The sequence below is a fragment of the Falco naumanni genome, chromosome 2, assembly GCF_017639655.2.
Source record: "Falco naumanni isolate bFalNau1 chromosome 2, bFalNau1.pat, whole genome shotgun sequence".
Taxonomy (NCBI): Eukaryota; Metazoa; Chordata; class Aves; order Falconiformes; family Falconidae; genus Falco; species Falco naumanni.
Window position 1 is genome coordinate 118074169 of NC_054055.1, and position 24429 is coordinate 118098597.

The 24429-nt window shown below is 41.7% G+C and overlaps 1 long non-coding RNA gene across 1 annotated transcript; it reads right to left on the minus strand.

The window, feature by feature from the left end:
- Nucleotides 1-18773: 18773 nt before the first annotated feature.
- On the minus strand, nucleotides 18774-24429 carry LOC121083588. Its single transcript, XR_005826420.1, has 4 exons — nucleotides 24031-24429; nucleotides 23426-23805; nucleotides 20423-20614; nucleotides 18774-19018 (listed from the first exon to the last, which is right to left on the minus strand). It is a non-coding gene; the product is annotated as an uncharacterized LOC121083588 (long non-coding RNA).

A 24429-nucleotide genomic window follows, 5' to 3' on the forward strand; every position in this document is an offset into this window, starting at 1 on the left:
ATAAAGCCTTTACCTGACCTCAGGGGCTGCTGGCTGGCGGCTGTCCCGGCGCGGGGCGAAGGGCCAGGGCAGCGGCCCCCCTCCGGCAGGGTTCACCCCCCGCCTGCCCCCCGTGCCGAGCCTGGGATGGTGATGGGGCAGTTGCTTTGCTACCGCAGCCGCTCTGCCGTAGCTCAATACACCCACAACACCGCTGGAACTTAGCCCAGGTGTAACACAGTTTTCTCATCCCTTTTGTAATAGCTGTATTTATTTTTGTTTTCCTATTTTGAAAACTCACACTCGTCTCTTCCAGCCTGCTGTTCACAACTAAGTATTTTCTGCAACAGCTGGATTTGGAAATGATTTAGGATGATGTTGGATTTAAGGCTTTTTTTCTCATCTCTAGAATGTACCTGGTTAGCTGTGACTCGAGCACAAAATTATCTCTCACAATTAACTGACTCCAAGCTGTGGCAGCAGGAGAGGAGCCAAGCCTGCTGAAGCACCTGAAGAAGCGGTGCCATGAAGAAGAAGGGGCAGAGAAATCTCTGTAAAATTTTAACCATGCTTTCCCTGCTCTGAAGCAAAGGGCAGGGTTTTTTACAGTTCTTTAGCAGAGGAGTATTGCTTAGCTCCTGATAAAGTATACGCACTGTGAAAGTTATTTTTAAACATCAATCATCTTTCAAAGTTTCTCAGGATATCACCTGCACAAAGTTTTTACAAGACAGGAATTTTTAAAAGGTCTATTATTTTGAACTTGCAACTGACCTTATAATTGAACAAAATAATAAATATGGCAGTGGATGGCAGAAGACTTTAGGAACCTGTCTGAAATTTATCTTTAATTTACAATAATTAAGTTGTGAAGTCAGAAAAGCAGGAAGAAAACTCCAGACTCCTTGATCAGGTGGACTGTTCTTATTTTAAAAGTAGCTCAGTTCAGCCTTAGCTATGGATCTGAGTGGCGTCTATAGAATAGATGGCTAAAAATATTGACTCTCTTCTCTCTTCCTGCTACTAACTAGAAAGAGGAAAATACTTGGTATAAAATGTCATATCAAAACACAAAACTCCTATTGTGATTCCTTTTAAGAGCTATCACAGCCTCCCTTCATTTACTTCCTATCGGTTTGGGTGTGAATATGTTACCAAGGTATTCAATGAACAATTACATAGGATGGAATAACTTATGAATTCACTTCTGATAGTACATCACACCAGCATTTCACACAGTAACTCCGGTGAGGGAAGCAAAATGTTGGTTCAGCGTGACATGACATCCCATAGCACTTGGCAGAGTAACTCAAAGTCAACCCACGCCATCGCAGTGGTTGCCCATACAAAGCAACGCTCTCCTTGGAGGACTTTCAGAGTCCTCCTGCTGTGCATGTGGCAGAGATGGCCTCACGGGGGAAATGGGGTCAGAGGCGGTGTTAGGCTGAGTCCCCCTCAAGGATGGGTGGCAGTGGGTGCTGTGACCCTGGGACCTGTGTAGGTCAGCATGTGCCAACCCATCCCATGGAGGAAGTCATGAGATGGACCCTGCACCCATCACGGGTCCTCTGCCCCTAACTCGCCTCTCCCCCGTGCCTCCCAGAATGCTTACTTCTTCACCACACACAAATTTACCATAGAACAGCAAGAATTACCTTAAATTACAGATGCTTTCTTTTCTCACCTGTATTAGTAGCCCTCCTGCAAAAAGCACTTTTGTAAATGTCATGATGCACTGGAATCAATTGTAGTACATACCCTTTAAATAAAACAACAAAGTAATTCCTGAGAGCCATGGTATTTCAAGACATCCAGGGTAAACAGAAAATTTTATTGGTGCTTGCGTTTATTCTCGGGTGATCCGACAAGAGAGCAATACAAGATAAAAACGTGGTTGTAGCTGAGACATAACCAGGAGGAGATTTTACTATGCATGTATTCTACTCTCCATGGGAAGAGAAGATAAAGCCAAGTGTGGTTTCCTAAAAATGTGTGACCAGTGGATTATTTCCTGCTTAATAAAACATAACTAAATGCATCTAAGTTTCTCCAGATGGATATTATTTATGAGTTGGGGAAAAGATAAAATTAATAGGAACATCAAAGATGCGCTGAAAAGTTTCCTGATTAAATATTATCTGACCTCCAAATGTTCTTCCTCTGCATTTCCTGCAGCAACGTGGTTATTAGTCAACCCATTAACTATTCTTTCTACAGAAACACAGATATCAGGTTTATAAATATCCAAATCAGAGCTGGAATTTAAACTTCACGTCGATTTAAGCCCTGTTCCACAAGGTGACTTTTTTTTTTTTTTTCAGGGACCAGATGCCCTGGTTCTATCTATTTGCATCACTCCCCTGGCAAAAGAGGGAGCACACGCTTTTCACGCTCCGGATTTCTCCAGCACAGCCAACTATCCATCACCCGCGGTGCTGGCCAGAGGGATCGCTCGGCGTGCACGATCATAGCACACTGCTTTTGTTACGGCAGGAGTCCTTTTGTAGATAACAGCCTGCAGACCACTGTGGTGACCAAGCTCTAGAGGTATTTATCATACTTAAAATGTGCTCACACACCATGGTTCAGAGCACTCAATGAGCTTTATAACATGGAAATGCGGGCACTGCTCTGCCCTGAAGTCAAGGAGATTTAAAGGATTCAGAAGGACTTCTCAGTTCTCTTTCTTCTACCCGCACCATGCCCCTTACTTGAAGCATGTATCAGATAAACTTCTTTTTTTTTTTTTTTTAATTTTTCCCTGCAAAAAATTACAAGGATTATAATCCTTGGGAGAGCTCCACCCAGCCGTCAAACCTCTGCACTCCAAGTTCTCTGCCACTTCAGTGCTATCTCTCTCTGAAAACCCAAACCTGCTGGGAGAAGCTCACATCTGCAAATCCCAAGAAGCTCTTCAGGCTTGTCATGAAAAGCAGATTCTAAGTTGGCGCTTCACAGAAAACAGAGACGGGAGAGTGAGTAATAGTCTAGGTTAGACAGAATTTCATTAAAATAAATAATACATTCTGGGTATGTTCTTAAGGAGTTTTACGAACATGTGTCAAAACACTTCAGCGATAATTGTGACTATTACTCCCCCTGCTAGACTGTAGCTTTTACTACTGTAAGCAGAGATTTCCAGGAACATACCTGCTGTCCCCCAGCTCCTGCCAGGCAGGTCACGGAGGGCCAGGTTGGGACCTCTGCCCGCCCTACCACATGGCTGCAGGGCAACACGGGGGGCTGCGGTGGGTCAGGGAATCAGCCCCAAGCATGGTGAGCACCAGCAATACAGAATGAAAAAACGTGCAATGAACAGTGAGGCTGCAACAACGCCAGTGCCACCCATCACCCATCACTGCAAAACAAAAATACCAAGTATGAGTCCCAGGCAGCGGCTGCAGGAAAGCCGCAGATGTTACAGACAGGGCATTCCCACCTGAAGCCATCATCAAGGACAAGAGGCAGCAGAAGAAAGAGGGGTCTCTGATCTGCATAGTAAATTCTTTGTGTTTGTTAAAAATTTGTCAGATAATTGATTTACTGAATTTCAAGGACTCATATCATTCTATCGGAAAGTTTAATTTACATCCCGAAGTAGCCGGCTGTGTTTGCTGAGCTGACTTGATCACACAGCACTTTTCAACGGATTTAATCTTCGCATACCCATAGAGAACTTCCCTTTCAAAGACAAATCGGTGCTACCCTGAGAAGCCCATGCACAGCTCTGGGGAGGCCAGCTGCTTCAGCACATGCATTAGAAATGCAGACTAATCTTATCCTGCGCTATAGGTCAGCAGCAGTTGCTGCTGAATGCATCCAAGACCCGGATATTTTTCAAAGAACACCTCAAATGGCCGTGCTTCACGCTAGGTGTTCCTGCCTCATCTGCAACAGCTGAGTGATCTTTCAGTGCCACAAGCACTGAAATCCTGGCATAAACGTGCCATGGGACAAGCTCTCCTCAATCATATTACCCTTTTCTACGTCCACAAGGACATCAACACTGACTGTGCTAGAGCAAAGGCAGTTTTTGCAGAGGATGAAGACTGTCAGTGTTGTCAAGCTCCTGCAAATGTTTAAATTCTGAAATGGGTCATGAGGCCACATAACTCCATATGAACACAAAACCACAGATTTTTTACCATGCATCTATAATACAAAGACTGGCAAAATATTCCCAACTAATCTCCTCTGTAAGCGGTACCTCTTCCTCAACCTTTCCCCGTTGGAGAGCTCTCCCCTGGCTGCTCGGGCTTTGACGGTAGTTTTGTTGTTGTCCTGTATTTTTACAGGTAGGACAGTTTTGTTGTACGCTGTCAGTATTCATTATTTTAAGGAGTAACTGGAACGTGTTCGGTTGCTGAAATTAGGATTCACTTTTCCAAATGGCTCCGCTGTGGGAAATAAGCTTCCCCAGGCACATTTCAGCCCATGAATCCCTCACTATTCAGCTCAGCAGCTGGGTAGCTGTTATTCACAGGGGGGTTTCACCCTGTGAAGATGTCAGGGGGCAGGAGGAGCAGGAGCCAGGAGAACCCCAGCGTGGAGCACAGACTCCTGACCAGCACACGGGCCCCCGTCTGGGCCAGGGGCAGCAAAGGGGTCCCTCCAGGGAGCCAAGGTGATGCTCAGAGAGCCCAGCCAGCGCACGGGGCCAGGCATGGGACCCTGGTCGAGGCAAAATGGTGGCCCTGGGCTCAGGGGGAGGGGTCCTAGATGCAGGTTCGGGGTGGGGACAGTTGGGGAAAGTAGGGCTTGTCAGTCCCCATGGGTCACTGACACAAGATCAAAGAATCATAGAATAGTTTGGGTTTGAAGGGACCTTTAAAGGTCATCTAGTCCAACCCCCAACCTCCTTGGAAGCATTCCTTTTCAGAAGTTACCTTTTACCGCCTACAACACTTCAATGAAAATAGTATGAGAAAATAAGAAAAGTTTCTAAAACATCCATGAGGGCACTCTGAGAGTAAGCAAATACCCAGCTTAATTTTTACAATAACTTTGTTTTCAATTACAGTTTATACATTATTAAAATTAATATAAATTAATACAAAATGCTACTATCCACAACAAAATTATTTAATGGGTTGTATTCACTAGTTGTTTACACTCATCCTTCTTTTCCAGAGTTCAGTTGTAAGAGAAATTATATTTTCTTGCAAAAGACTTTAGTTGTCATCTCATGAAGAGTGTCAGTTCTATCTTATCTGTTTCTTACGCAGAAACAATACAGATTAAAAATTTGGGGAATCAGTTACCCACAAAATCCCACACTAGGTTTTAAAAACTAAGCTCCTACCAGAAAGATTTTGTTTATTCCTCATTACAAGTACAATTTGCAGAATCAGAACAGAGTGAAATTTGAATACGCATGTGTGTAATACAACACTTACATCTATGTTTAAAAGTTATTTTGCAAGGTCTATATCACAACAAACTCCAAACTCTTATTTTTGTCCTGTCTCAGCTTTGACCTACCACTTGGCTATACGCTGCATTATCAGTACAAGGTAACAAATTAACTAAAAGTACATACTTATGATGCAAGTGCTGTGCCTAAACATTAGAAGTAAATCCTACATGCAATTAAAAGACGTCCTGACTTATTCTTACATGAACATTTTCTTTGTTTCTGAGCTATCGGTTGAGAACACAGCAACACCAACAGCCAAGCTGGGTGCACTGCATTGGTACCATACCCATACATCATGACAAATAATGAAAGTGCAAATACTATTAATTCAACTACACAGCTCATTATGATGAAAAATTTATTTCCAGATACCTCCTTGATTAATGACTAATGCCTGGTTAATCTTAAACATATCCAATAGGAAAGAAACTAAAGTCAATGAGAGGTACCTGACAGCAGACTGAACACAATTTATCACTTCAATGAATAGTCCATGGCATCGTTTACTGTGCATACAAACACACACAAACACTTCCACAACCTCCCTGGAATAATGAAGTATCTAGAAAATACACAAAAGGACAGAAAACTCTTGAGGCATATAGTATAGGTATTTGCATAGGCAGTAGACAAAGGCAGCTGTGAGAAAGAGAGAGAAAGAAGACACGCTGCCTGAAAAGAAATCTGGTCTGCTCTCTTCTGCTGCACTCACTGGCATTTTAGAAGTTGCCAAAATTGTCGGTGCTTTCTGCTTCAATACACCTACCCAATTTCCTCAAATGTTTGGAGTTGCATTTCAGCTGGACAGATTTACTCCTTCAAGTGCTTAAGAGCATACTCTGTGCATTACAATTGTTGATACCTCAGATTTCTGTGGTGCATCTTCAGAAGAATTATAAAGGTGTGATAAATAAAAAGTGCTGTATTTTGTCCTCTGCACTAAATTCTGTCATATTAAGCCCAGTCCTTCAAAACATTTACATGCATTTAACAAGTCTTGAATCTAGGAACAGAGCCTTCGACAGGAGTGGCTTACATGTTAACAGCTGCTGCATCACATCAGATCAATGGTCTGTCCAACCCAGAGGCAGCAGAAGATGCTACGTGGGAAAAGCACGTGAGCCTGGCCACTGTGTGCAGTCCCTTCCCCTTGTACCACCCCAGGCTTCTCACCTGGAGAACCCTCACCCACTGGCATGTGGGTGCTGAAACATCCCCTAAGGCTAGCCGATGAGATTCAGACCTAGCACCTAGGTTATTTAGTGATGTGAGCACGGAACAGGCTCTCCTAGCAAACAAATAACGAAATAAATTCATTTTTCTCTTATAGTAGTTCTATTAATAAATTCTACTAATATAGTAGAGCTTCCCAATATGCAATTTGTACATATTGTACATATATCCCAATATGCAATGTGTACGTAAACACAGAATATAATGAGCTCTGGGAGCAGATCTGATTTTCTACTCAAAACAGAAGCAAGGTCCAATGTATTGACATCCATCACAGCACCAGCAACCACCGCCAGCAACAGCATGCACGGGCGATTACATCCCTCTTTTGTAATCAAAAGGGCAATCCCCCCCATCACACCAGTGTCTCAGCAGAATCAGGGCCGAGGTTACTCCTTCCCAAAGCATCCCTCCAGCGTTCCCCAAGTGCCTCTGGGACAGCAGCTGGCTCTGTGGCCTGAAATGGAGGCAAACAAGGGGTGTGTGGGGGGGGTGGGGGGTGGGGTGTCAGGTGAGCCAGTGCTGATGGCACAGGGGTGAAAGAGGCTGGAGAAGAGGGGAGGGCAGTGCTAGGTTGGTGTTGCATGCACTGCCAGAACCCTGTCACAGCCAGCCCACTAGATCACCTCTCACCAGGCAGAGCAGGTCTACAAATGTGTCAGTCTTACAGTGGTGGCAGAGACCTATCGTTGAAGAGCATCCGACAAATTATTTGCAAGCATTCTGAAGAAAACCTGCTTAGAAATCCAGAATTCTCAGCTGCTAGTTTGCTTTAGAGACAATTCTGCTAGAATTTAATTTCTGTCATGTCACATTTTAAAATGTAACATCTAAGCTAACTGACAAAGGAAAAAAAGTACTCTACGTTAAGGTTTTCCAGACATGGTTGAAAATCCTAATTGTAAAATAACCCTCAATTTTATGGTGGCCTTTAAAGGGAAAAAAAGCCTTCCCTTTCATGATATTACCAGCCAAGCACTTCTCTTATAGAAAGAATGATTAAAGAAAAGTAAACTGTGGAATAACTAGGAGATTTTTTTATTCTTGGGTACTTACTCATCAGAAAGAGGTGATGAGAATACTAACTAGATGGAGCGTGAATAAAATTAACCAAAATAAACTAAAAATAAGGAAGAGCTTTTCAATTCCAAGTAGAGGAGGAAGAAAAGAGCTATATTACCACATGCACCTGCAGTAGCTCTAGTGATCTGCAGCTTTACAAAGGCACAACATAAATTACTGTGTAATATCCATGAAGCTGACATGAGACTCTGGTTTCTGAAGTAGCTGCCACACAACTCCACTGGAGTCACTAGAGCAGGGAAGGAAAATTAGAAAAGTCAGAACGGTATTGCCTTAAAATAAAGAATTCCTCCCAAAAAAATAAACAACAAAAACATCGCTGGCCTGGGAAACATAAGACAGATATTTTTATTTATAGAGGCTATTTAGGCACAATAAATACAAAAAATAGAAAGCCAGCCAAAAGGAAGCATATCGTCAGAGAGGAAAGGGACAAAAATTGCATGCTAATGTTAGAATTTCAAGGTTTTGTAATGCCTAATTAACCAGTAGTTCATTAACTTCTTAAGCCCATGGACTGCTTGAAAAGTAAAAATCTTAGTGCTGAAAACCCTGCGAGAACCTCTATGGTCCTGAATGGCACAGAGCATGTTAAAAATATACAGGGTTCTGGATTGCCACCCTTGAAAGGGCCCTGCAGGCGCCGTGACTTCCATCTATCAGGAATACGGTACATTAAAAGCAGGAGGGTTTGGGGTTGCCCAGGACCTGACGTGCATAGACATTTCACGTGTTTCGTACTCCTGGAACGTTACAACCCAGGAGAGACCTCAGAGGTGAGAGAAATGACAGCTCTAGCCTATATATTCTCTGGCTATTCAATAGTCAGAGCAGCTGACCTCTGAAAAATAAGTGACCGACCCTACATCCCAATAAAACAGTGAAGTGTCGGTAGGTTCTGTGCTTTGGAGGCTAGTACACGACTTTTAATGCTTCCTACTCATTTTATACAAATGACCACTGGCTCTCTACCATCTGTCTGAGAAGCTCTATGGAAAAGAAAGTTTAGCAATAACTAAAGAACAAGTCTTGTTTGGATCAGCGTGCAGGCTACCTCCAGAACATTACAGTGCTGAAAATAGTTCCTTCTCTGCCCTCCAGTTCACAGGGCCAGATGATATGAAGTCCTTGTAATAAAAGGCAGGAGAACCCCTAAGGATATTAGTTTGCTGGGAAATAACGATAGAGAAGAAAGAAGCTGTTAGAGTGAAAGATGGTGAGCTTGAAAGGGAAGAAATGAAAGAAAAAAGAATGAAATATTTTCAGAAACCAACATGAGTACCACGAAGGGGAAAAAAAAGGAAGGAAAACTGGAAGCTACTGAGTGACCTTTACTTTTAGCATGGAAAATAAATGTTTCCTTTTATAGTTTCTTGTTAAAATAAGACCAGTAAGGGATCATGAATCTTTATACAGTTTTATAGTTTCCCTTTCAGTGAACCATTTCAGTTTTACAAACAATTTTATAATGTAACTGCATAAGAACTAAGCGTACCCTTAAAATGCCATAATGAGAGCCTATGTAGCTGCAACTACATACACACACACACACATTTATGTTTGGGTAAAAAAGAATCTGTAACATTATTTTTTTTTAATTCACAAAAAAACCCACCAACCCCCAATAAACACCCTGCTTTGAAACTGAACTGAAATGATATTTCCTAACAGTCTAATGATTAAATCAAAACAGAAACCAGAATACCCCCCACAACCATACATGCACACAGCTGTAATCACTATTTTTTAGCAGACACTGTGCCTTTGATCTCTCCTGGCCCTCTTCCATCTTCTAGACAGTACAATCCCGAAGGAATCATTGTCTACCAGATACTCCTCCATCCCTCACTGGCCCTGGACTGCCTGCCTCTGCAGCAATGTCATATGGAAAACACAGCAAATGTCCTGCAGCAACGTCCTGCTGAAACCAAGGTAGTCGATATCCACAGACTTTTTATCTAACTTCTTCTCCCCCTGGAAACAGACCCCTTACTTCCCAGAAGTCCAAGAGCTGCTGGAAAAGAAGGTGAACATGCCACAAGTCATCTTTCCTTGGAGCTGTAAATCAGGGATTGCATCATCTTAAAGAACCCCATTAACTTCATTAAGTCCTTCCTTATGGAAGACCTCTGCTGACAGTGCCTGAGTGAGCAGGACTGATGCAGGGTACAGCTCAGAGCCAATAACTTTCAGCATTCCTGGATATTTCTCTATTTTCCACACAGTTTACTGGTATACCAAAGCCCAAACTCTAATACTAACACATCAGTCCAGTAGCATTGACCTGACCTTGATGCTGGTCCTCTAGCCTGGCATGCAGGTCACAGTTCTGCTACCAAGGCGTATTTAGTTCTTGCCCTGAAAACACGTCCTCCAGCTTCTGGAAATGGCTGTTTCCTGCTACCTGCTTTGCAGCAAACGAGAGTTTCTGCTTCCATGGGTGGCTCAGATGCACCTCATCATGGCTCTGGCGTTTAATCTGGGCTGCGTTATGGTACTCCTCATGTCTATGTTGACTTTTGTTGGCTGCTGCACTTATCCAACATGCCTCTGCAGATGATGGGGCACAGGGAGAGGAGTCGTCTTCTTCCCTTACTTAAGATTTTGACTATTCTGGCCTGAATCTGGTATTTTTAGGTAGTTTATGTGTCTCTGTCGTGCATGCTTTGCCTTGTCTGTTTTCCACTCAGGCTGTGAACAGCCAGACCAAGTTATCACACAGCTTCAAGGTCAGGCTCATCAGGTAACTCAATTCTGGATAGTTCCTCCATTCAGAACATCCTCTGGAGAGCCTGGATTTCCTGGAAAAACAAATAGATAAACAAAAAATAGATAAATAATACCAAAAGCACTCCGCTCCCTGAGGTCTTGTAGCAATCAAGTTCATCTCATGCCCTGCACTTCAGTACTCGCCACCAGACTAGAGCAGAGGCAGGAGGAAGGGAAAGGCACAGGTCGCCTGCCTTGCCCTCCCGTGGCCAGAAGGACTGTCCCTGTCCGCCTCCCTGGCCGAGGAGATGGCAAAGCTCACCCAGGTGGGATCTGGGTTGATATGCAGGAGCAGGACAGGTCCATAGGGCCATGTTCCTCTGTCCACAGGGACAGAAACCCCCCTGTAAAACATCAATTAAAGCCATGTACATATTTTAAAGCTGTCTCCAGAACTTCTCTATCCCTTCAATTTATAAAGCATTTTGACATGTTCAACTCCCTTTGGGTTTTAAGCTCAGTTTTTGAACTCTGATTTTGCCAGGAATTCAGTAGCAGAGAAGAAAACCTAATGAGAGACATTTCTGTCCTTTGAAGTCAATGCCATACAATGAGAATCCGTGTGATATGCCAGGGAATATTACATCTTTTGTTCTCTTTTCGTGCTAGATACAATGGAGCTTTATCAATGAAGTCATACTAGCAATAACTTCTAATAAATACACGGCACATAACAGCTAAATGGAGAAAGAAAACAACTTTAATGACAGATACAAGATTCTTCACACAATGTGTTTCTGGAGGGGTTATTGTAAGTGGCAGCAGCGGCCTATTCTTCAGTCTCCTGCTTTTTGATATACAGAGATTCCAGGCTGGTTTTAAAAATTGATTTGTTGCCTTATAAATTACATAGCATACTGAAGCATGCTCATAACGTGCTGCCAAATTTATCGGCTGCTGCTAACTATCCCCTAGATCAGACCCCCTCTCCTCTGCCTGCCGGAGGAGGCTTAGGGATAAGGAAGGATGGACACAGCGAAAGAAACACAAACCCAGGCGAAAGGCTAAAGAACAGAAGCAAAACCAGCTGGTTCTGTTGTGCTTTTCTGCCAAGTTTCATGTGAAGGAAGATGTTATGGGAAGTTATCCATCCTGACTGCCCTTTCATTAGGTGGGTTTTTCCATTGGCACAGTGCATTCCGCAGGACTGCTCACCATTTCCACCAGTGCAAAGCCTGCAAGCACCCTTGACACGGCACATCCACACACTGCTGGAAGCAGAGGAAGGAGTGAGAAGGAATCCCTGACTGAGCCCTGAAACAGCGAAGTGGCAAGGGAGAAAAGCCTATTTACCATCCCTGGCAAGGGCACCCTGGCTGCTCCGGGTGCGGCGAGGCTGCGATCTTTGACCCCACGCTGATATAAATCAGCGCCAGCTCTGTGACTTTAATAGAGTTATATCAGCGCAGGGTCACCATCGAGTCCTCTAGTGTTTCCACTTCAGGATATATTTCCCATTGGATTTCTAAATGTAGCAAGCGAATACACGTGCGCACACTGACACGCACCGTTCCTCTGCATTTAGGCACTCTAAGGACCAGAGGGATGTTCTTCCTCCTGAAAATAAAATAGAGGCAAGGTAAACAAAGGAGTTGCAACTACTGCAGCAAGTAGTGTGCTCTATGTGGCTATTTTTAATGAAAATGTCAAGTACTAGTTCCGTCCAACAGTGAACTGAAAACTTTTTTTCTGAGTCAAGCTGAGCAGGACTTACATCTGCATTTCTACTATCCCAAATTATTGCCTGAAATCAGCCAGCTGGCCTCCTGAGGCGCATACACTGTCCCCTCTCCCAGAGCTGGAGGCAAACATTCAGAAGTTTTGCTTCTTCTCATTGTCAACCTGAAAAAACACATCAAAACCCTGGAAACCACTGAAAACAAGTGCTGCTTTCCACTTGTCAGCCTCAGTGACTGGCCCATGAGGTCAGCAATGAACCTCCAGTCTTTCCTACTACTGCAACTCTAATCCATCTGCCCAGTCCTCTAAGATGACTTCCATTTCTCCGGGTTCTCAAGGTCTGTTTTTCCTCATCTTGCTGATGGGCACACTCCCCATCACCCTAACCATCCCCTACAGTTCTAGTGTATCTTTCAGCACAGTGAAGTACCCACAACTGATACTGCTTATTGCAGCATCTGATTGACCCCACACATAATTCATGGTGACACCATCATCTTCCGCTGGATCCAAATATCTGCCATTGTTTTCGTTCCTGAACATGCTACTGTTTGTCCAAAACAACCGAAAGGAAAGGACTCATGCACATCACCATCGTAGTCCCAGTGTGTGCTACAACATGCTGTGTCAAAAGGGTTGATGGAAACATTCCCCTGAGGATGCCTTGAAACAAGGGTTGGAGTATAAGGTCACAGAACCATAGAATCTCTTAGGTTGGAAAAGACTATTAAGATCATCAAGTCCAACCATTAATTGAACACTGCCAAACCCACCACTAAACCATGTCCCTGAGTGCCATGTCTACACGGCTTTTCAAGACCTGCAGGGATGGTGACTCAACCACATCCCTGGACAGCCTGTTCCAGTGCTTGACAACATTTTGGGTGGAGAAAATTCTCCTACTATCCCATATAAACCTCCCCTGATGCAACTTGAGGCTGCTTCCTCTTGTCCTATTGCTTTTTGCTTGGAAGAGGAGACCAACCCCCACCTCGCTTCCGCCTCCTTTCAGGCAGCTGCGGAGAGCAATCAGGTCTCTCCCACCAGCCTCCTTCCCTCCAGCCTGAACAAGCCCAGTTCCCCCAGCTGCTCCTCACAAGGCTTGTGCTCCAAGGCCTTCCCCAGCTCCGCTGCCCTTCTGGGGATGCGCTCCAGCATCCCTATTTCTGTCTTGTAATGAGGGCCCCAAACTGAATATAGCACCAGCGCCGAGCACAGGGGGACCATCCCCTAGTCCCGCTGGCTGCACAATTTCTGATCCAAGCCAGGAAACGTTTGACCTTCTGGGCCACCTGAGCACACTGGGAGCTCATATTCCTATAATACTGTAATGCCAATACATGTAATACATGTAATGCCAGTTATCTCTGACCAACAGGAACATATGTATATATTTTATCATTTTTTTCAACCAACATCTGTGCTGCTGCACATCTGCGTATCGGTAAAGCTTGGTTGTGACAGGTGCGAAATATTTGTATGTTTTACAAGTTAAGGGCAGAGGACTGTCACTGTCAAAGTACATGGTGGTAAAAGAATGTTTAAACACAGACACATGAAAGGGAGGGTTGATCATTTCATTTACATACTTGCCAGTAGGTCCCTCATTCATCCAAAAAAGTGTCACCGGTGTCATTGTTTGCAGACTTGAAGAGCTAATTGATGCAGCTGCAGCTGAACTCAATATTTTTGCTAGCAAAATAACATGACGTGCTGTGGAATTACAACCACCTAAAGGGGTTGCAGGTGGTCTGCTGGGAGATGCAGCAGGAGACCAGGTTCACTCCCGAGAGCAAAAAGTGGCCTCGTATCAAAATGGAGAGACACGGCACGTTTGGTGCATGGGTGAGGATAGCTGGAGCCTGGGAAACCCCGAGCAATTCCCAGCCCACAGGATTAGAAGGCGAGCAGTTAGAATACCAGTGCCATGGAAGTTTGGGATCTCTCACTTAAAGACACAATCCTCCCCATTATCAGGAATATGATCCAAAATCTGAAAGGATTTTGCTTGTTTTGGCTATTGTCAAGGAGGGAAACAACTGCAGCACCTACTGTAGCTGCCTGCGAGGTCAGTCAGCTTTAACTACACATCCATTTCTGGAAGAGGTGTTTGAAAGGCTTTGGATTTTGAACTGTTGATATGTTTTTGAGGACTTCTTAGTATGTACGGGGCTGGTATAGATGCTAACTGTTCCTTTCAACATTCTTTCTATTAGTCTTGAATTGGGAAAAGTGACAGATTTATTAGAGAGCCATTATCGGCTTTAGTCCATATGCCCACACCGTATAAAAAGAAGCTGGAACTAACTTATTACTGTAGACAAAGGTTTTGTGTAACTTACTGACCTGGCCTTTATCAACAGCCTGAATCAGAAACTTCAAATTTGCATCTACCTCTTTATGTACTTGCTTCAAACTTGGCCATTCTGATATCCCATGTCCTTTTTTTTCTTTCTTTTTGAGCATTTTGAGAAGTGAAGATTTCATACACTAAAGCAACCCCCGGTGATTCTCTGAATAGTCATAGGCCACCTAATTCAGATGATGTTTTTTCCAAATAATTTGTTTAGGACTTTCCAGTAGAGAATTTTGCTTAATCCCAATGTATGAAAGTAATTGTTCTTGTCAGTTGAAGGTTTTGATACTTCAGTCTTTATCCTATTTTCCAAACCACACCTTAAAATAAGGAACAATTTCTTAGTACAGAACACGGTGGCATGCCCTATTAAAATTAGCCATCTTGCGAAACAATGATTTATTTGTATTCTTTTTATGTTCCTTGGATATCTCTTCTCTCGCTTGGTGACTGCTTTCATGATGGACTATGAATATTAAACCACCAGAAACCCCGACCCCTAACGCTTGCAGGTTTTTCTCAGAGATCTAGCTGCCTTTTGATCTTCACAAGGTACCCACATCAGAAATAAGGATTTGGGGAATCCTCCTAGAGCACCAAAGCAAATCTACCATTCTCCTCTAGAGTTTTTCCATAGTGCTCAGTCCGAGCTCCGCAGGAGCGGAGTCACAGAAGGTTAGCTGCACTGCACAGCTCTGCTGCAGCACCTTCAGTTGGGTCAAGGGCCCCATCCTGACACAAGCCCTGGGGACAGGAGCAGGGGCAGCACAACCTGCAAGGACAGGTTTTGGAGCCCGCATTAGTTGTGTGTTTCACAGCATGGTGAAAGAGTTGCATCCCTCTCACTAGTTTTTTCCAGAAATAAAAATAACATTCATGACTTTTTTTTTTTTTCTTTTTTTTTTTTTTTTTTTTTCCCCCGATTTAGAAACAGCACAGTATTAATGTACAGAGGGAGACTCAAAACCTTTTCAATGAGGAGGGGACAAAGGCCACATTTCCCACCAGCTAAACTTAGTCGGAGTATCATACTTGCAAACTTAGTCAGACTATTATACAATACATGGTGTACTGTGCTGTGAGTTAGTACAACTACGTTACACCAACTGCAGAGAGCTTGATCACCACAAAGAGCTTAGCAGACACTTTCGGAGAGAGCTCAGTACCTACAGCCTCAGCAACATCTTCCCAGTTTTGAAAAGAAACAACAAAAAACAGTATAACTGTGCATTCAAGCAATTTTTTATTCACAAAAAGCAAATTGAGGAATTGCTTTTTGTGAATCCCGTTTATATTAAGTGTAATATATGTATTCTGGTAGTTCTCAATATATTTTTACTGCACTGAAAAACAATGGGAACTTGTAAATTCCCCTGCCTGTAATAGAAAGACTATATAGCCTATTAGATAAAGTACTTTTTTTTTTTTTTTTTAAACTAATGCTACACAAACAATTGTATTCAATGGTTGAGCTTAGCAACACTGCAGGAGGACATATTAAGAGAAGCATTTTTACTCGTGAGACATTAATGCTACGCACAGGAAATAATTATATATAGCAAATGGAGGAATGTGCAAATTTACCAAATGTTTATTATTTTGCATCCTACACTCCTGTATGTTTGCAATCATAAATCACTCCTCACCTAAGAAATTGAGTTTCAGCCTCTCATTTTCCTTAACTAAAGCACTACCTATGGCGTAGGCAACAAAAGCCTTATAGCACCCACACAAACACCTATTATACTGGATTTATACCTCTTCTCCCCTTCAAAATAATCTTCCTGCTCATAACATTTGATCGGTCACTGTAGAAACAAATACTATAGACTGTATGGGCTATATATAAGAAATAATATCAAAGACATATTCTATTTTATATTATAGTATAAACATATATAATATGAAAAAAATGAAATATATGAAATATATAAATAATCATATATATATATAAGAAACTTGGGGATATTTGTAGATGCAGTATAAAGAAACAATTATATATCATGAATTGAAAAAGATAAGCATATTAGTAGATGATTCCTGGCTGACCGTATGTGTTCTAACTGTAGCTGCCCTACTAAGAACTGCCAAGAAGCAATAGCAAATTCTCTTAATGTGATACACTGCCTTGTCCGTTATCTTCTTTTGCTACTGCACGCACACATAATAAAAATGTGAATAAAGAGACATTAAATATAGATAATGTGTTTATCAAGAGAGCATCTAAGTGACAGGAATTAATTTAGATGCACACTCTTCTGGTTGAGGAGGGAGGAATAACAACGAACAGTTGTACTGTACTATTCTAGCTGAAGTAGAGAAAGTTTATATAAATACATATATATATATATCAGCTATTAACAGGGTTTATTTGCCAGGAGAACCTATTGATTGGCATTATATCAAGTATATTTAGTAGAGTAAAATTTTGATGGTCATATAGAGTATGCATGATTGTGTACAGCAATATAAAGGAACTAATGGAAAGACACTGACATTCCCCCATTAATCATCCACACATCAGCGTGCATTTTGTTTGCACTTCATTTCAGAAATACACTTGACAACTATTTTTTTCATTGAATTTTGAAACTTATTCCTGTTCTTAATTATCACATCTGTTCTCTGGCAAAATATAATGGCCTTACTCTGCTATACACTGAACATGTCTCTGGAGACAGGGAGAAGAAAAAAAAAAAAAAAAGGAGGAAAAAAATTTGTCAGTGAAAATATATTTTCAAATCCTCAATCTTTCTATTCACTGGTGCCCAGAAGCCACAATGAATCACACCCGGTTGTGTTTTCTAAAGGTAAAATTCCACAGAACCGATAATTTGTTTAGCATCAAAAAACCCAGCATAAGATCTGAAGATTATCCTGTCACAAAATTCTCCCTATTACTGAAAAGTCATGATTCCTAGTTCAAGATTTCTTGGCTTCAGTTTCTAAACCAACTCATTCCTGAAATATCGAGCATTAAGAAAAGCAGAGGAAAACTGAAGCATGTCATTGAAAGCTGACTAACATAACAGCCAGCACCACACTCAGCTGCGGCGCAGAGAACACTGCTCTGGCATCTTCTTGAAAAAAATAGCAATAAAAATGCAGTACAGTTTAAGCAGAGATTTACTAGTGGTCAAAGTGTAGCCAACACTTTCATACTTTTAAAAGAAAAAAGAATTAATTGAAAGACTACAAATCACACGTGAACACACTTTGGTATATTTAAGAATTAGACACAAGGCAAACAAAGGTTTCTATGAATTCCAGATATGGAAGTATTTACATGAGGGAAGTCATTCACGGTAAGCTACCCATGCAAACACGAGGAATGGAGTAAGCATTGGAGAGGTGAAGGCCAGAGCTGATTCCTGGAAGGAACTCACAGAGTTATTAACAATTCCATATTTAGTTTAGAAAAATAAAGAACCATACAACCAAAGCCCAGAAAGTGGACTTTGCATATTTTTCATGTAAATTAATGCAGGTAAACTAATTTGATGCCTGTGGAACCCTATCATTACAAAATAGCTTTTGCAAAAAATAACTTTTTATTTTAGCTACAGTTCCTTCCCATGTGGTTTTGTTCCTTCGAGAAAGGCTGCTGCACAGCTGTGTGACTGTAAGATGCTACAGAAATCCAAAACTCACTCGTGTCATCATTCACAGAGAGAGCAAGCGTATTGGTGACAACATACTTGATAACTGGCTGAGTTGTTAACTGTAATAAAATTGTTTGGAACAGAGAGGCCTGATGTTTTTATTAAGCTGGTTCTTATAAACCATTACTGCAGCAGAGTTGTGACAGTTGCAATTTTTTTCAAATTATGGTACTCTTGAGTGTGGAAACGCTGAGATACAGAACAGCAGAAGAGCATCTATTCTTGAAAGAAATTATTTATGAGCATAAATACAAATATATTTGTGTGTATATGTGCATTCATATATAAACACACATGTATCATGTACATAGAAAAATATTCTCATTGCATTATATTCACATGCAGCACACATGACAATAGCACTGATCAGCACACAAGCCCCATCAGGAAACAAGCGAAAATAGATCCGGGAGCTTCCAAAACTCGCCAGTGGGTTTTGTTCGTGAAAAATTGCTCTGTCTGCTGATAGAAAGGGAGGCTTTAAAAACCTAGACAACACTCGACAGTTTCAGGACAGGTGTTCTATCCTACTAACTGGTAGGTTATCCAATTCAATATTGAATTATAATCTACTGGTTTCGGTCAATTGCGCGTTTGCAAAAACTTCAGCTACTTTGACTAAAACCCTCATGTAAATTATCTACTTATATTCGCTTCCCCTGCACCCCTCCCTCACCTGCTCTGGGTTGTTTCCAGCCAAGCGAACCCAGGGAAGCACCTTTTGGGAAGTACCTTGTCCCATGCAGCGCTCCAGCTGGGAGCCTCTGGTGGCCAGTCAGACCAGGCACCTCTAAGCGGGCACAGACAACCCTTGTGTCAGGGATGTTCCTTTCCTCATTTCTGCAAAACACCAGTAGATCAAGAGACAGATAAGACTTTGAGGGGAAAAACACCAAAAGCAACCAAGAGCCAAAGAATATTTGTGCTTAGTACTGCTAGACTTTTACGGGTCAGTCTCCTGGAGCTCAGGGATGCTGAGCATGGCTTCTCCTATCAGCTGTAGCTCTAAACTCCTGAGCTTTGTGCTGGGTCTAAACTGTAGACGGAGTGGTGTTACACTTCTGCTGTCAAGGAACTCAAGTGAAATGCCTACAAAGAGCTCAGCCCCTTCTCCCCTCTAGTGCTCGTTCACTCAGAAGGCAGCAACCACTCTCGTGCCCAAATGAGAACAGAAGTCAACACGTGCTGCAAGGAGATCTCCAGGGAGTTAGTCTGAAGTATTAAAAGCCTTGAAACTATGATATGCCAAAAGAATGTCATTACAGGTGCACATTCAGACATATTGAAAATGAAGAAAAATAAAACTTTTTAGTAACTCTTCTTGCAATTTCTAAAGGGGTCGGTGGCATGAATGTTAAAGGAATTGAAACAGGAAGGTGAAAGCGAGTGAAAGAAGAAAAAGTTTGCTGCCCCTCCTGGAAGTCTTGCTTCACCTTGCACAAGTGATGATTTGGTTCTGTAGTCTTCATGTGCCAAATTCCTGTGATCTAGTGTGAAAAGTTTCTGAGTCTTTAAGCTTCAGCTCCACAGAGTGGGAGATGCTTTTCCATAATGTGATGTGTAAATTACTCTGCATCCTGTAGAAAGTCCTAAGTAACAAAACCCCAGCATTAATGAATATTTTCCCATGCTTAATTGAATTACTGTTTGGAGATTCTAGAACCTGGAGTGACTGCCTAAAAAAATGCCAGGCCGAAAAGCTGGTGAGGAAATTAGTCATTCTGTTGGCACAGCAAGGTCTGAAGATTACCTTGTAAAGGAGGCGTGATATTACCTACACACAGAACACCGAGGAGAGGGCAAATACTGCTGCACATCAGGCATCTGTAGCCCAAAGTAAGGTAAGAGGAAGCTAAAACGGTATGTACTTATAAAATTGAAGGCTGTAAGAAAATATATGCTGTGTTGGGTTATGATAGGCTACACAACAGTCAAATACTAACATTTTTAATTTATTCAGTCCCCAATATTGTTATTTAATAATATTCTTCTACAATAATATGTATGTGAGTAAGTGGAAATACAAGCATGTGGGTGATTACTGTGGCATTAGATGTAATGGTCTGTTACACGGACGCTTGGTGTTAATTGACTCTGCTGTGAATAAGGGAAACTATCTCACCGAGAGCATCCCGTGGAAAGATAATGTTCTTAAGAAAGCATAATTCTATAATGCCACTAAATATCTCGATGACACAGTGAATTTGCTGTGTCACTTGTGTACACACCCTGATTCAAACTTACATCTTTAAGATGAACTGCTTGAAAGCAGATACGTGTATTTGTGTGCCCACACACCCGCAGGCAGCTACAAAGTGTGCTTCCGAAAGAAAAATGAAGAAGGTTACACCCGAGATCAAAGCAGTGAAGCCTACACTTGTACAACTCCATCAAGCTGTTCAGGCTTACCCACCACACAGGCCAGTCCTCTTGGGGCTGTTAAGAGAGGGGACAGGTAAAAAGAAGCATTAGCCTTTTTTAGTTTAGACACAAATTTTCTGAAAGGAGCCTTGGATGGAGGCAACTGTGCCTAATATTATAGATGCAAATTAGTTTCAAGTGCCAGAAAATGTACATTTTTTGTGAGTTTGATATACAGGCAAAAGCATGAAATATCTGCTCTTCCAAAGCCACAATAACATTAAATATTTTGCTGAGACAACAATATGCTCCATCCTCTTAGGCGGACCTTGCACAAAGGACTAATGAGGATAAACCAGCCATCCCCACCCTTTCCCACTTTCATCTTTTAGATCAGACGAAGGATTCCAGGGATTCCAGAAGTATGTAGACATTCCAGATGCAGATTTAACTGCGGTTTCAGAACACTGAAATTTTTTCAACAATAAAGGTACAAGTTTCCCAAGATCAGACTTGACTCAGGTGACACAGGCTACACCCCCAAATATATGAATAATCTTTTAACTTGTTCTGGTCACTTTTACAAGCTCCAAACTGAAGGGCAAAGTCAATGTGCCAGGACAGCCCATTCTTGTTTTCCCCTAACTGCTTCCATCTTATAGCCACATATATGGAAAAAAACCAAAACCCAACCACCAAAAAACCCCAATAACACCTAAATGTCTAATATTAAGATCTCATGCCCCAGTGCTGGCATTTTGATGGAAACAACAATATCTCAAACTCTGTTTAGTGAACACCAGCATGGCAATTTATAGAAATCAGAGTTGGAAGAGTTTCCCTTTTCCTTTCAATGTTTGACTTCAAGGTCAGACAGTATTTCCCAGGCTGCGCCCAAGTCACCTCCCGCCTTACTGAGCTGTGAAGTGACATGGGAAGCCTGATCCAGAGAGGAAGAGGAATTCATGAAGTACCAAAATACAAATCCCACCAGGCATTAAAAAATTAACAGGTTTTTGGACACAAGCCATACCAAGTTCAACTGTTAGGCAAAATATTTAACTTTTCCCATGGGAAAAGTAGATCTCTCTTCCAAAATAGGGTGCTTGTTTTGGTTTGGTTTGGTTTTTTTTAAGAAAGTGCTAGCCAATATCTCTATTAAAGATAAAAATGACTGAAACTACTTTTTACCATTTCTACATACAAATGGTGTTTCATTCTAAGCTTTTCGAGAGCTTTCATCATCCAGTTTACATGTCCAAGTCTGTAACAAAAAGCTAACTAGAGGATAAGGACCTGATACGGCAGTCAAATTAATTTACTTTTGGTTGATGCTCAGCTCTCCTTAATATTGCCTTCATCAAAATCAGAAATGTCTAATTTAAAAAAAAAGGTGGAGGGAAACCTCTTGTTTTTCTCAGTTTTGATTTCATTGGCTTAAGGTCCATGTAAAGGTAATTTTAAAATGAAATTAAATTTAAAAAAAAATAAAAAGAAGACAAGTCATTTAGGAAGGCTGCAGATACAAATATTAAATTTTCTCTCCATTAAAGCCAGTGTATCTTCTATGGAATGATTTTTAATGTATAGAAAATTATATATAGCATACATTGTATGATAAACCAAAACAAAATCTACAGGGAGAGGGGTCAAGTTACCCCGTCTTACAACTCATAGCAATCTGGACTATGCTAAGAAACTAACATCTCTAAAAATGGGTCCACTGAAGTTTTCATGCCTGCAAATAAGCATTTTTAAAAATTACATCTGGATAAAACCTATATTATTGGAGGCATCTGATCCATCTGTTGTTGTGTTACTTTTCTATTAAATAATTATTGGCTGCAAAATATTTCGTAAGCAGACACACACACACAAAAAAAAAAAGAGCCGTAACACATTTAATATTAAGGAACTTGCCCAGAATTATTCTTTTCTTCATAAATGTTTGTATGCCTGTTTTAACCCTCTTTTCTCTGTCTTTCAATATTTTCTAGCTTCTGCTTACACCTGCAACAAATTTGGCACGTAACTTTCACGGCTTTGTATAAGACTCAAGTGTCTTGTATTCACATTGCTGGGGGATATGATTGTGTACAGATGCTTATTTCCATTTTCCGATGGATGCGTCCGTTCCTATCCAGGCTTCTTCTGGCGGTGTGTAAAGTAGGAGAGGGGTTGAGAGGTGAAATAAACTAAAAATCATGCGGTTTTGGCAAGAATTACATGGCATGTAGGCAAAATGAACATTTGCAAAGGCAGCAGTTTACTGTTCAAAAATAGTTAAAATTGCTTTTTACAATTTTTACAAACTTTACAAGTCCCATTTACATACCTGGGGAGATGCTGTGTCGGTAACCAACATATGAGCCAGCCCTCCGGATAGCTGACAGAGCTTGGGTTTCCCTGCGTGCTGGTGCAAGGCCCTTCAGGTCCCAACCTTACTGTTAATAAATAATTTTACTATTGAACGTGCATTTATTATATCAAGGTAATAAAGAATTTCTGAAATTCAGATGAGCACACATGGCCGGACAGAGCATCAGCAACAGCTCGATGGGTTTGGGCAGGAACCAGCCAAAATCTGAAAATCCCAGAACTGTGATTCCATTCCTGGCTCCTACTTGATGTGGAGGTTTAAATTAACCACTCGAGCTCAAATTTCCACAGCCTCACTGTTCTGGGGTGCCTTAAATTTCAATGTTTCAGATGATAGGGGGATCACCAGAACTTCGGCAGTTCCTAGTGCTCTTTAAATTAATGAAAGACAGTCCAAAATGCAACTCGAGTCACTGAATACCAGGTAAGCAAACCCTACAAACTAGTTAGTCTTGTACAATGCTGTCTAAATGTTTCCCATCTGCAAAAATGGCAGCAAAGTCCTACCTTGAGATTAGATGATTAGCAGATGTTTACTCAGACTGAGGATGAAGGTGGCTGCCCTTGCTTCAAAATTTCATGAAATCAGTGGTCCCAAGGAGAAAGGGAGTAATATTGTGAGATACCCTGCTTCCTGTTTCACAAACCTCCTTGTTTTCAGCGTTCTTTTCCTTCTTGCATTCTTAGTTTGGCCCTTTTCAGCTTTCAAGGAGAGCTGCTGCCTAGTCAGAGCAAGCGAAAAAGTTGATGCCACAGCCAAGGGTTTAAGGAAGTCTTGTAAATTCATCAGCACTCCTTATTGTCATTGCCTTTAAAAAAAAAAAAAATAACACAAACTACACATCTGGCTGAAGTTTTCATCTCGACTCTTAGGTCTCCACAGCTTCCTGTAAAGAAAAGAAAATTCTTATTCAGGCCAGAATTTGTGCAGCAGAGTTCAAACCCTTAAAAAAAAAAAAAAAAAAAAAAGAGAAAAAAAAGAAAAACCAACAAAAAACCGCCCAAAACCCCCACAAAACCTAAGCAAGGTCAAGGAATACAAAGTGAGTCTATGAAGGCAGGTTGTGAGTAAGTCAGTAGATCTGAAGGTGATGGATGACATCTATAGGTACCTGTCCTCTGGTTACTCTTGGAAGAATAAGTTTATTTCACAGTTGTCAACGATGAAGCCTTAGTTTAAGGAATTCATGCTAATCAGGCTATGACTGACATTCTCCTTGGGTCTCCTCCAGTCACGTAAGTAGAGAAACTCCACATGAATCTAAGACACCACTGTGGAATCACAAATAAGGAGAAATTTAAACCGACCTATTTGGGGCTTGGGAGATGTTTACTGGCATCTATTCTATAATAGCTAATTTTGCACTTACCATTGTACGCTAACAGGTCACCTCCTTGCCACAGGCCTGCCTACACACACCGCCGTGTTTGCAGACAGGCAGGCACGCTGCAGGAGCTCACAAAGATGCACATCTCTCTGGGAGCTATTAGCTCTCTTGTTTTGTCATTTC